Source organism: Harmonia axyridis, chromosome 5 (genome assembly GCF_914767665.1).
Source record: "Harmonia axyridis chromosome 5, icHarAxyr1.1, whole genome shotgun sequence".
Taxonomy (NCBI): domain Eukaryota; kingdom Metazoa; phylum Arthropoda; class Insecta; order Coleoptera; family Coccinellidae; genus Harmonia; species Harmonia axyridis.
Window position 1 is genome coordinate 28,036,811 of NC_059505.1, and position 13,245 is coordinate 28,050,055.

Here is a 13,245-nt window from a genome sequence, read left to right on the forward strand (position 1 = left end):
TGACGATTGATTCACCATTATGAGATACACAGAGTGTTTAAAAAGTACTTTCACAAACTTCAGCAGGAGATTCCTCACAATATTCTAATATGAATTGTCCAAATGAATATATGTCCGGAAACACTTCGTTTCCAATATACAAGGTCTTGAAGTTTTATTTTCATTTTCATTCTTTTTGAAAACTTTCTAACGAGGAAACAGTAATAGTAATGGCATCCCTCACGAAAAACCGAAACTACTTAAACGTCAAATTCATTCCATTAGCATTCTTGTGAAGAATGCAAAATAATGGTGACAACTTCAAGAAGCATCGATTATCATACTTGAAATTTTTAAGTCCAAATATCTAGAAAACGGTTTTTTTATAGCAAGAACGCTCAAAAAAAGTTATGAATCTCCATAAAAGGAAAAGAGGTGCTCCCTACGAATGAGAGCAATGTTAACATCATGTTCGAATTCGATTCCTTAAAAAATCTCTCAATACCAATTTCTCTTTAATTAAGGTCAATATTTCGAAAGTTAAAAAAACCAAAATAAAAATAAAACTTCAACAACTTGTATTTTGGAAATGAAGAGTTTTCGGAAATGTATTCATTTGGACAAATAATATTAAATCATTGTGAGGAATCACCTCTTGAAGTTTTTCAAAGTACTTTTGAATCACCTTGTATACACCTCGTCACCTCTGGAATGCTTTTTCCACAAACCCAACAAATTATGCATTTTATTCCATTTGTGAATAATCTACGATCTATTAAATTAGGGAAGGATTTTTTCAATTCTCAACGTTTTAGTTTCCAATGAGTGACGGGTTCTCACTCTTATTTTAGCTTGACATACGTTATTATATGGACTGTAGCTACGAGTTTTTATACCGCCTTAGTAGGTTTACTATTAAAAATATGTCAAAAATATTAATATTCGTTATTGAACAAAATCTAATGACTGTGAGAAAGTACAAAAAAAAACTCATACAAAAGTATGAAAAACATTGATTAACAACGTGGCTTTCGAGTGATCTCAACTTTGATTGATGATTCAACTGAGGACTGATGAGAACTATCTTCAATATATCTGCAAATGGTGGTCTCCAATGATTGTTCTACTCGAATATGATCGAATCGACAGTTCTAATCGTCAGGTCACCAGTTTTTAAAAAGAAAACTGAAGAATGTTATTAATTGCCGACATGAAATGGAAGAAACATTTTTCTCCTGATTATATTGTTTTTTCTGTAGTTTGATGGCATTGACTGCTCCGGACATAAGCTTCATAGTTGTTCATTCAAGTTGGCTAATCACACCTACATTATTTCTCAGCAGGACAAACAAAGACAACCAACACCCCCAAAACAAAAACCGCACACAACACACTCTCGACAACATCGTCGACCACACTACCCGAAAAAAAAACAAATAAATAATCGCCCTACAAAACCCTACTATACATCCTCCTGGACCCCTTCACAAGACCGTTCATTACAAACCCAAAAAAAAAAACTTTTCCTAACGAAGACTTATCCATCCCAACGATGAACCCTCCGCCTCCCGGTACAACGGCACTGAACAACGCGGCCACAAAAACCGATGAAATACTGCTCGCCTCGCGTCGGGGCGATATTTCAAATAATATTTCAGGGGGCTAATCAATGTCCGGCGACCCTCGACGGACCTTCTACGAGACCATTTCACGGTCCAAGGATGTGCTGATGCAGCTCCCAAATGGGGCACTTCAAAAGCTGTAACTCAAGAGGAATCAGCTTCTCGCAGAGGACCACGGACCATTCGTTTTGTCATATCTTCGGCCTGATCGAGAGCCGCACGTTCCGTCTCTTCGGTATTGACAATGGGCCTCTGACGGCTTTATTCCCGAGGATGTGAGGAGGTATTCTTTCTTATCTACTCGTGACAGCAAGGTTCTTGAGCACAAAAGTGTGACAGTTGGAGAATGTGGCGTATCAAAATGGTTGATTTTGAAAAGACGAAAAGATCAACTGACTTTTGAATGCATTGTCACGTCATATCTCAGTGAAATAAGTGATTCTGGAAATTCTAATATTTGCTATTTTGAATTTAAAAATTATGGCAATATAGTGCCACTATAGTGTACTTTAAATATCTCAAACATCCTCATCTGATTTATCTTTTTTTGTCTAGAAATAAAATTCCAACTGACAAAATATCGAAACCAACCAAAAGAAAACTAAATAATCCAAACAGATTCAATTAAGTAAACGATAATGAATTGACTAAGTGATTAAACATGAAACCAGACACATGTATCCAAATTCTATCTATAAATTGTATCTATTTTTCAATACAATTTTTCTTCACCAGTGTCTTATATTTTTAAACTTATAACTTGTTGTATATTCATTTCATCAACTTGCAGTTGAGAACGTCATAGGCTACACAGAGGAATACACCTTGACAAATTTTAAAGTGGTAGCTATCTCAATAAGTAATGCCATAGATCTTACTCTTCTGTGAAATGGATTTACAAATCATTAATTTACAAATAATTATAATTTTGATATTTATATTGAATTACCTTCAGCGCCCATTCGGCCTTTATATTTTTCATTTATTACAAAACTTTTTGTTGTCATCTCTTAACTATCAATAGAATGTGTCAACATCATTCCAAAAAAAAAACTGTTATGTATAATTTTGTTCCGAAACAAATAACTATGATCAACAGAACTAGAGGAATAGGACTGCTTTAATAGCAGCTTTATCACATTATCTCTTATTTTCAGAGAATCAACATTTGGAGGTGATCATAGAATTTACATTATAAAACAAATGAGTAAAATGCATGATTTTTTCTGAGGTGCGTTTGGGACGAAGCATTCCCAAGATTTATATTTATACACTTACTTAACGAAGAATTTCATTGAAAATCTCTAAAAAGATATAGATTCGACATTTTGAATTTACATTCATAAATATCTGGATGGTATACAAAAATATATATGTTCACCATGACCACTGAAAAATGAGGGTAATCCAAAAACTGTGTTGATTTTTTATAATTTCTTTGAGAAAAATATATAAAATAGTAATGGAACTATTGAAGATGCTGCAACAAAAATATATACCTCTAGAAAATTTACAAAAAGTCTTTTGATGAACTTTGCTATCAGTTCTGATGAAACAATTGAAGAAATCTATAGCGAAAGAGTTTCAATATAGTATAGTATAGTATTTTCTACCGAGAAAGTGTGGCTTCCACATGTTGATTGCAATTTTTTACAAAAAAAATCTTGCACACAAAAATAATGTGGATATTGGAAAGTATTCAAAATTAGTAGCATGTTTTAAAGATACGAAATTTTGGATGCCAACCGAAATACCCTAAATTCTTACTAGATCGTAATTCAATCAATTTCCAATCGAAAGTTCCCCATGGCTAAGATTACTGAAAATAATGAGATTTTAATCGAAAATAAATTTTTACTAATTCTTATAGCAACCATTATGGCCATTGTTGGGGTGTTGATTGGATTAACTGATAACGCTGACTGCAAATAAGGTCCAGAGTCATTTTAGTAGATGTAAATGATGCCAAACTCATGTAAATAGAGTTTTTACGATATTCTCCAAAGAAAAGTGTTCGATTGATTTTGTTGCCATCTATAAAAGCATATGGTTCTGTGTAAAGAGTAAGCAACGTATTGACTTTTATTGTGAGTTTTAGAAATAACAAATGCTGTACGCAGCCAGTAGGTAAACATACTTTCGTATGATTGCCAAACAAAATAGCTGAATATCTCAGATTACCTGATTCATCTTTCTACACGAGCCTCTGCTTTCGTCGCTCATCGACATCTTAGCTGGCCGATACAGGTGCTGATACCAGCGTTATAAAATGCCATGGTGGACAAACATCTAGCACCGTTGCTGCGAGTTATGTTGAAAATTCAATGACTAATAAGATTATTTGGGAAAGGATTTTTTGAGGAAACATTTGTAAAGGAAAAATAAAGTCATTATTGCAGGAGAAATTCATATCTCAGTAATATTATTGCTTTCCAAGTGTAAAAATTAGGACTATTATACTGCCATATATCAATCGTAGACTTGATATTAAAAACCATTCACCTTCTCAATATGAAGGATTGAAGGATGTTTTTTCACAATTCAAGGTTCAGATTCTTAAGGAAGGAAGGTGAAATATATCGGGCAGTCAAATTTGATCCAGATAGCTGGTATAACCTATTCATTCTCAAAACAGAAAGTATCTCCATTTTCCAACTCAAAAATTATTTTGATCGGTGATATTACAGCATTTTACACATAATAAATAAATAATTAATTGATTGTCAGTGATAAATAATTTGATGTTTCGTAGCAAAACTGTGTCTTGGAGCTAGTTTTGATGTTTTTTGATAGACCATTCGGTTTTCTGGCATTACCGTGATTGCTGTAAAATCCAGACAAGAGCCTTTTTCAAGAAAAGAACAGAGATGTATTAATTAATAATAAATTTACCCATTAGAAATTATAACAATGCCCTCATCGCAATCAAAAAAACAAGCACCCGAGAATAAATTTCTTGAGCCACATCTTAAGAATCCTAGAGAACGCCATGAGTCTACCGAGACCTAGCAGAAATATTCCTGTGTCATATCCAATGCCTGAGAAGAAACTTACAGAGCCAAAATACTACAAAAATTATGTTCTTTAACCGTCGCCATGGAACTAAAACTAGAAGAGCAAGTCAAGATCGGTAAAGAACTTGAGGAAATCCTATCACCCCTCAAGAAAGATGGAAAAGGGAACAGGTGACCTATAACCATTTGTAAACTTACAGTCTAACAAGAAATCAAGCTGTCAAAGCGGGAACTTTATCAAGACCCCGTCAATAGATTTTCTTAATCAACTCTATACTCTAACAACTCATAGTCAACAACAAGGACCATATTACCACTTGCAAAATAGCATATAAACTCAACCTTGAACAAACGTGTAACAAATTGGATGGCACTAGATGAAATGGTCACCTGTCTCCTTGACGAGACAACAAAAGTCTGCAAAATTTCGGCCTTTGAAATAATTTTCAAAACAATCATTATTTCCAATTATTCAGTACTCAATGGAAAATTACTCTGATTAAAAAGCAACTTAGAAGCGAATTCCATGAGACGACCATTCGAAAACTGCAGATTGGAGGAAATTCTTACCGAAAATGCAGCACTTGATCGGATGTATTTTAATTCATCAACACAACATCAGGCTCGAAGGACCAAAAATATTTTTTTTATGGTTTAAAAGAACAATGATTTTTGTTCGATGAACATGGAGTTCAAGGTATGTCTTAACTCTACAGTTTGTCGATAAGAAATGAAAGGAATTATGATTTCATAGATTACAATCTGAGCTTATATACTCATTCAAATGATAAAAATATTGGTGACTCGATTTTACGTCATCCGCAGTTACTGTTTCTACAGAATTTTCCCTAGTCAGCAGGTTTCTGTTTGTCGTCTCATGGAATTCACTCCTAAATGAACGAAATAAATCGAAGTAATTTTCCATGTTGGATTGATTAATTGGAAATAATATTCGAATTTCGAACACAGGCCGATAGAGGCGCAATTGCTCAGAATATCTGTACAGAAACTCCCACAAAATTTTGACCAAATGTTACAATAGCATACTCCGAATAGATTCATTGTGTTGGCAAGAAATCAAGTTGAAGAAATCATTTCTCTCAGTTGTAACACGTCGCCGAGTACATTTTCAACCCACGGCCAATAGAACTATAAAGAAACGTGTTCGCTGTCAACATCATCTAATATCCTCGGGACCTATCACGGAAGTTCCATTCCGCAAAATATGGCCCCTTCTCCTCGAACGGGAATGCCGAATTTCCTGGGATATTTTTTCCATCCCCCGGGACCCTATTTGCCGAACATTGAGCACGGTCTACCGAAAGGCCTACTTATTTATCGAGAGCATCTTACTTTTTACCCCTCCTCGCTGTAACTATTCGCGATTTATGGCCTTTTTTTATATTTTATGTCCGTTCGGTTGGGATCATTGTAAATATCGAAATGCTGTCGGCGTGTAGGCTGAATCTGCCGAAATTTATGGCCTCCGACGGTTGGCGGACCGACCGATAAAATAATTATTTCCATTGTTGGCTCGACTTCGCATCTATCAATGGGAGTAACTTGAGAGTCGGTTTCTTTTATCTGAACCGATGAAAGGAGCGAGTGTGATCTTGTTTGTTATTTTGCCAGCTTCCTCTTCGGATATATAACTCCAATTCGGTTTGGGGGGAATCGATATCCGAAGAGAGGGAGATGGAGAATATTGGTTTCTCAAACAAACATTTCTTTCTGAATCCACTGTGAAATTTGAAAAATTAAAATTTCACTGAATATTCGCAAATTGAGTTGATGGATTCCGTCACCATATGATTGAATTTATAGATTTTAACATTAAATTTCTACAAATGTTCATATAAGGAATTCAGGAATTGATTGATGCGAGTATAATATAATAATAATTCGACTTTATTGTTGAAGAAGTTGAAAATCAAATATTAACAATTGAAAAAAATATGATACAATGAAAATCACGAGTAGGGATTCACGGCTTGGCTTGATATTCAAGCTACTTGGCTTGAGCTTGACTTGATTTCAAGTCAAGTAGTAGTTTTTCAATCTCCAGTCAAGTCAAATATTTATTCATCAAGTGCTTGAATCATATCCGGCTACTTGATTTCTAGCAGTTTTATTGTGTAGTGTCACATCAATAAAAAATGATGAAATGAGAAGGAACATTGCGAAAAGCATATTTATTGAACTCATTTCATAAAAGAACAGAAAATATCAACTTTTTCGAAATTGAAAGAAATTAAATCATAAAGAAATGAAAAATAATAAAAAAAATAAGTTTCTTAATATTGAGAAACCTCCAGGCTTTGTTTGATTTCATATTTTTCCATCCAGGATTAAAGACACATGAGGAATCTCATAGATTTGTCGCCTAACCTATTGCAGGCTTATGTAACTGTAAGAGCAACTCTGGAAAATTGTCTTTCAACAGGAGCTGAAGATGCTGGCATTGATAAAAAATCCTTGGCCATTTTGGCCAAGTTTGAAAAAATATTTCTGAAACTACCGAAATCTACTAATAGATTTCATAGAAATGTGAGAAAACTACTAATAAAGTCACACTGGCGAATGCTTCAGTCTCTCGGCGCTCGAGGAATCTCTTTATTTAGTCTAAGCGCGCAAAGATTGCAGAAATATATAATGTGCGACGCCTGCATATCAAGCTCAAGTAATATCAAGTCGATATCAAGTCAAGCAATAAATATCTAAAATGAAGTCAAGTCAAACTCAAGTATGTAATTTTTCACGGGCTTGATTTTCCAGTCAAGTAGTTGGTTGGAATGTCAAGCTACTTGGCTTGATGAATCCCTCACCATGAATTAAAGCCCTCTAAATATAGAGCAGGTATGTTGATTCCCTCAAATCAAAAATAATTAAAAAATTGAAACATGACAACCAATGATTGATGTTGATTTTGTGGTTAATCCTCAGTCTGGCAACAATGCTGAAAAACGTTTTATGAAGTCCTCTTATACCTATGATAGAAAGGTACGAAAAGAAAATGATTAAACAATTGAGGAAATAAAAATTATGAGTAACCACATTTGTCGCCATGGATTTTCAAACTTTTTGAATATACAACCACAAAGACGAGTTAACATCTTTTTATCTATAATTTAAGGAGATATGTATGTTACTTGAGTTCAGAAAATTTGGTCCAATTCTAGGGGAAAACTGACACCGGCGCATTCGCCATTTTGCATCGAAGTAAGTCTAACGGTGGGTTTCATCATGGTGATTTGTTCGATTGAATTATTTCTGGGTTTAATTTCAGTTCATTTTAGATACTTCCATAGATTTCAAACTGTAATCAACGACTTGATCGGTCATTCAAAGTTTCATGAAACCCGTCGTTGAGAGGGTTAAGAGCGACCAATTCAAAAATTAGTGTTATTTTACGCTAGAGGCCATCATCGATTAATATGAGGTTTCCACTTTTATTCATTTTAAAAAGTACGTCATAACAAAAAGTCCTTATTGATTTTTTTGAAATGGAAATTAAAAAAACAATTAATTTTTTATTGAAGAATAAGTATACCTATGCATGTTATAACTTTCCGAAAGAACATTTATTTTTATATGAATTCTCAAATAAAAGTATAATTCAAGAAGTCTTGTCAAGGGCTGAAAAAATAGTTCTTCCAAAATTAAAAATAAAGACGCAAAAACGTACTTTGAATTGTTGCAAGTGGTAGAAAAGGACGTTGAATCAAAGGATCATTTGAGATTGCGTCACTCATCCTGAAACAGGGTAGAATCTAAAAAACGCTGAGGAGAGAGAAATAGTTGAACTTTAGCAGATCACGAGAATGGCACGTGGTTAACCCTTAGGTTTTGTTTTCTCAAATGTCAAAACATTATAACTTAATTGACTTTAGCTCATAATGTTAAAGTTTGATTTAACAGATGTTACTTTTTTCAAATCAATGAAGTATTACAATTCAATGATGAAGTGACTATAATATTCCAGAAGATAAATAGAGGGAAATGTGCTGCCATCGAAGGTGAGTAGCGATAGACCAATATTTTTGAAATACTTTCGAAATACTTTTTCATTTACAAATCAACCAGGCTGAGATTTTAATGTCTCATTTGAAAGTGTTCACCCTCAATAACTCAACAACGAATCAGAATTCGTGGAAAAACTCAGACAGATCGATTTTTGAACAGGGAGACATGATCTGGGACCTACCATTCAGGTACTGTCCCACCTGAGCTGCAAATAGCGAATTGAAATTTTGCGTTACTTTTGAGAATAAGAATTTCACGCCTCTGAGTTTGATCAGAATCATTTATGTACATAAAATCACTAATTTTTGAATGCTCGTTTATTCATACCCTTGAAGTCCCTGTATATACCATTATATATTTACCATTATATATTTTTGTTCTGCAAGGGTTGAATTGGCTCATGAATGAATAAACGCTCAAAAGCTCCTACTTTACGTCAGTGCTTTCCTCATTTTTTGATATTATTTTAGAAGGCCAACATTCATCATTTTTCCATAAGATTATTTATGTTACTTCAAAACTTCATTGTTTTATTTCATCCACTCTATTACCAAATGCATTCATTGTCTGGGTCAACCACCAGGATACGTGCTATTAGCTAATGATATAACTCAGTTGTTGTAGGGGAGAAAGACTGGAGCTCGAGTTGAAGGGTTGTGAATTAAGTTGAAGTCCTGAACCGGATATGCACTCAAGAGTTAAGCGCAGGATAAGCAGGAACCATCATCACGGGTGCATATGATCTAATGAGAAATTATGGTGATTGCGTGTATGCTTTAGGTCCCCAAACAGATTATGATACAGAGGTGGCAGGATTGAGCATATAAGATGAGAAATTGGATCTCCTTCAATTCTTCAAGAATCTGTTCTAACGAAGCCTGAACGTACAGGGAATTTTCGATTAATTAACAAGAGACCTCAATTTGATATTATAAAACAGTGATTTTTATGAGATATCACGACATATTTCAAACTAACTCTTTAGAATTTCAACCTCAAAGACAGTTCTGTTCATAATGGAAAAATATAGGGTTACAAACTGTCTAATGAAGGAAGACGGAGTTTATTAGAAATCTCTCAACATGTGATCGAAGTACCAAATGTATCACCAAAACCCGATAGCAAAAGAGTGATCCAAACCAAAGTGTTTACCAAATTTCCAATTATTTTGAATGAGTGTTCATAAACTTGGTTTCACTCGGTGTCGAAGTGGTCTGTTGACCTGCTCGACTTCTGGGCCATTGGTATTTTGGAACCAGTTCATAAAGTTTCACTTTCGTTCAAATGTTTCTGTGTCAATTTATATTTTTGAAAGCAAAAACTTCACATATCCATATCAGGGGGCGTAGCTCAGATGGTAGAGCGCTCGCTTAGCATGCGAGAGGTACCGGGATCGATGCCCGGCGCCTCCAAATTTTTTGAAAAATTCTTTCGGGAACTGGGTTAGCGTAAATTTTTAGAGAGTTAATTTTTTAGAGAATTATCAGGGGGCGTAGCTCAGATGGTAGAGCGCTCGCTTAGCATGCGAGAGGTACCGGGATCGATGCCCGGCGCCTCCAAGTTTTTTGAAAAATTTTTTCGGGAACTGGTTTTTGGAACTGGGTTAGCGTAAATTTTTAGCGAGTTAATTTTTTTTAGGGGTATCAGGGGGCGTAGCTCAGATGGTAGAGCGCTCGCTTAGCATGCGAGAGGTACCGGGATCGATGCCCGGCGCCTCCAAAATTTTTTGAAAAATTCTTTCGAGAACTGGTTTTAGGAACTGGATCACTGTGAGTTTTCAGAGAGTTGATTTTTTAAGGGGTATCAGGGGGCGTAGCTCAGATGGTAGAGCGCTCGCTTAGCATGCGAGAGGTACCGGGATCGATGCCCGGCGCCTCCAAAATTTTTTTTGGAAAATTCTTCTGAGAACTGGTTTTTGGAACTGGGTCAGCGTAATTTTTTGAAGAGCGAATTCTTCACATGAGTATCAGGGAGCGTAGCTTAGTGCGCTTAACCATCGTGTTATTTCAAAATACATTTGGTGACAGCTTTATTTCTAGAAGTGATCTTGTCAACTGGCCCCCTGATTTGTACGACTCCTGTCGATTACTTTTTATGGAGCTATGTTAAGTCATTGGTTTACGCCAACAAAGCATTGGATATTACTACAAAATTCGAATCTAGATATGTTTTATAAATTTTTTTATCTAAAAATTGATTTGGAAATAACGGAGAAACCACAAGATCGAATTTTTCAATCGAAAGAGTTGTATTGAGATGCATGTATCAGGAGATTATTTACATAGGTCTCCAGAATCAATACGCACAAGTACCAATCCATTTTAAACAGCATATGAAACAATGCATATATGATTGAACTTTTAATTACGAAGGGACAAACAAGAAATAATATTTAACCTAATAATGATAACAATTGCACAATGCACAGTCGACACCTCTTCTCAATATTTCAATAGATGAATATTTGAAACTGTGTTCAAGCTACCTAGGAAACTTTTTCCAATTCGTTTATCTTTTCGAAACTATTTGTATAAAATAAATGTAGATTCGAATTTTGTAGAAATAAGTGAAAAGCATAGAAATAATCAGATTGACGGAAGGACACTGCTCTTGTTATAGAAAGGCTCATCAACAGTTGAAACCATAGAAATATTGAGACTCTTAAGTAAAAAAAGGTTTTTGACCATTTTCTGTTATTTATTCTGATACGAATCATACGATGTTATATATTTTTGAAATCAGGAAAAATTAAGCATTCAGAAAATGGCACAAAAATCTAGTGTTCCCATTTGAAAAAACATAACTTTGGGTCATAGCTTCGTAATTAAAAACCCTTTTGAAAATACGAGCACGCCACTGGATTCTACGTGAAAAAGTGCCTGTATAATGTTTTAATTTCAGAGCTCTATCCTCAGTATTAGCGGAGATATAAATGTTTTTCGATATCGCCATCTTTCCAATTTTCGCTTATAACTCGAAAACAAAAGAAGGTGGCCAAAAATGAATACTACCCTTGTTAGTTTCTCAGAAGAAGAGATCGAGAAGTGGGTATCAGATTTTGTCTATCTCCTCTGGTTCAAAAGTTGTAGTGCTAAAACATCGAAATTTGCCCACCCTGTACATGACTTAAAATCGAAAAACTACTTGACTTGAACTTGAGTTGATTTCAAGCCAAGCTCAAGTCAAGTAGCTTGAATATCAAGTTAAATAGTAGTTTTCGATGTTAAGTCAAATACTTAATAAATGAATACTTGAATTGACATTGAAAAACTACTACGTGACTTGAAACTTGAGTTGATTTCAAGTCTAGCTCAAGTCAAGTAGCTTGAATATCAAGTCAAGCCGTGAATCCTTTGCCATAAGGCCAGATCTATTAGGAAAAGTAGTGAAAAATTGGACTGTTCGAATGAACTATGTAACTGTTAACCGCGGTTAAACAGCCATATTTAAAAAATGAATGCCATGAAAATATCTGCCAGAATATAATGATAGACTAGTATATTCTAAAACAAGTTGCAGAATGGGCTCCTATTCCAACACCAATGCGGAATTCGAAAACGAGCGACGAAGGAGCGAGTTTTGGAACGCATGAGTGTTGGAATTGCCTTCTGCAACGAGTATTAGACGATATTTTCTCTATTTCAGTCAAGTTTGGTGAAATATTGTCGAAATTCAATGAAAAATTCAGATTGTATATCCTAGTCACTTTTGTATTGTATCTTGGCAATTGATGTGACTGTTACGGAAATTGACAGATTACGGAATTTGAATATGAATCGTACGTTTCGAATTATGAAATAACTTACAATTACACATTGAATTCGTGAATTATGTCTGATGATATCGATTTAACACCACCTTAATGAAGAGGATTTGCGAATAATGTTGCAAATCATTTCACTATATTCAAATTATATTATATTGACAATTGACGTGTGTTGAATTTTGATAGGATTGGAAGTCAGTATAGACAACCACTAAACGGAAAATATATCTGAATACGATGCTATAATGAGTTCATAACAGCACTGTTTTTAGAACTGTAATGAACTCATTACGATACTGAAATGGAGAAAATTCATTCCGAAAATATTTCTATCTTGTATTATTATTTAAAGTTTTCAAGCTCTGGAAAAAACACCCCTTATAAGTCCAGCACCTCCCACCCCTTCCCCCGAAAGAGCCTCGACCAGATTTCGATCCCAACAAAAGCATCCCCTTCGAAATAACATATTTCGATCTCGTGCGGAAACAATCCGAGGCGGAGACCGAACGAAGTCGGCGAGATGAAAGGAAAACGGGTGAGGAGAAACAAGGGCGACCGGACGACCCCAATAAGCATCGAAAACCGCTGATTCGTAGCGATACCGACCGGAAGCCCCAAACATTCGCGTTATTACTATTCTTATAAGTCGATTCTCGAGGCGCCTCTCGCCCGACCGCCCCCGATCGTTACGGGCCCGAATTTACATGTGTCCCTGAATATTCAATATACTTAGCGGAATATCATATTGCGAGAAGTTTCGTTATTGTGCGAAGGGGGTCGGCATGAAATCGCGGAACTATGTGACGCTGTTATCTCGGCCCTCTTGTATACATTGGAGTCT

At 35.2% G+C, this 13,245-nt stretch overlaps 1 protein-coding gene and 4 non-coding genes across 11 annotated transcripts in view; 4 read left to right on the forward strand and 1 right to left on the reverse strand.

The window, feature by feature from the left end:
- The window catches only part of LOC123679897 (calmodulin-binding transcription activator 2), a 274,862-nt gene that overhangs the window by 85,245 nt on the left and 176,372 nt on the right, over nucleotides 1-13,245 (reverse strand). The window lies entirely within an intron of this gene.
- Trnaa-agc lies at nucleotides 9,978-10,050 on the forward strand. Its single transcript has one exon. It is a non-coding gene; the product is annotated as a tRNA-Ala (tRNA).
- Nucleotides 10,125-10,197, forward strand: Trnaa-agc. Its single transcript has one exon. It is a non-coding gene; the product is annotated as a tRNA-Ala (tRNA).
- Nucleotides 10,285-10,357, forward strand: Trnaa-agc. The gene has a single exon. It is a non-coding gene; the product is annotated as a tRNA-Ala (tRNA).
- Nucleotides 10,445-10,517, forward strand: Trnaa-agc. Its single transcript has one exon. It is a non-coding gene; the product is annotated as a tRNA-Ala (tRNA).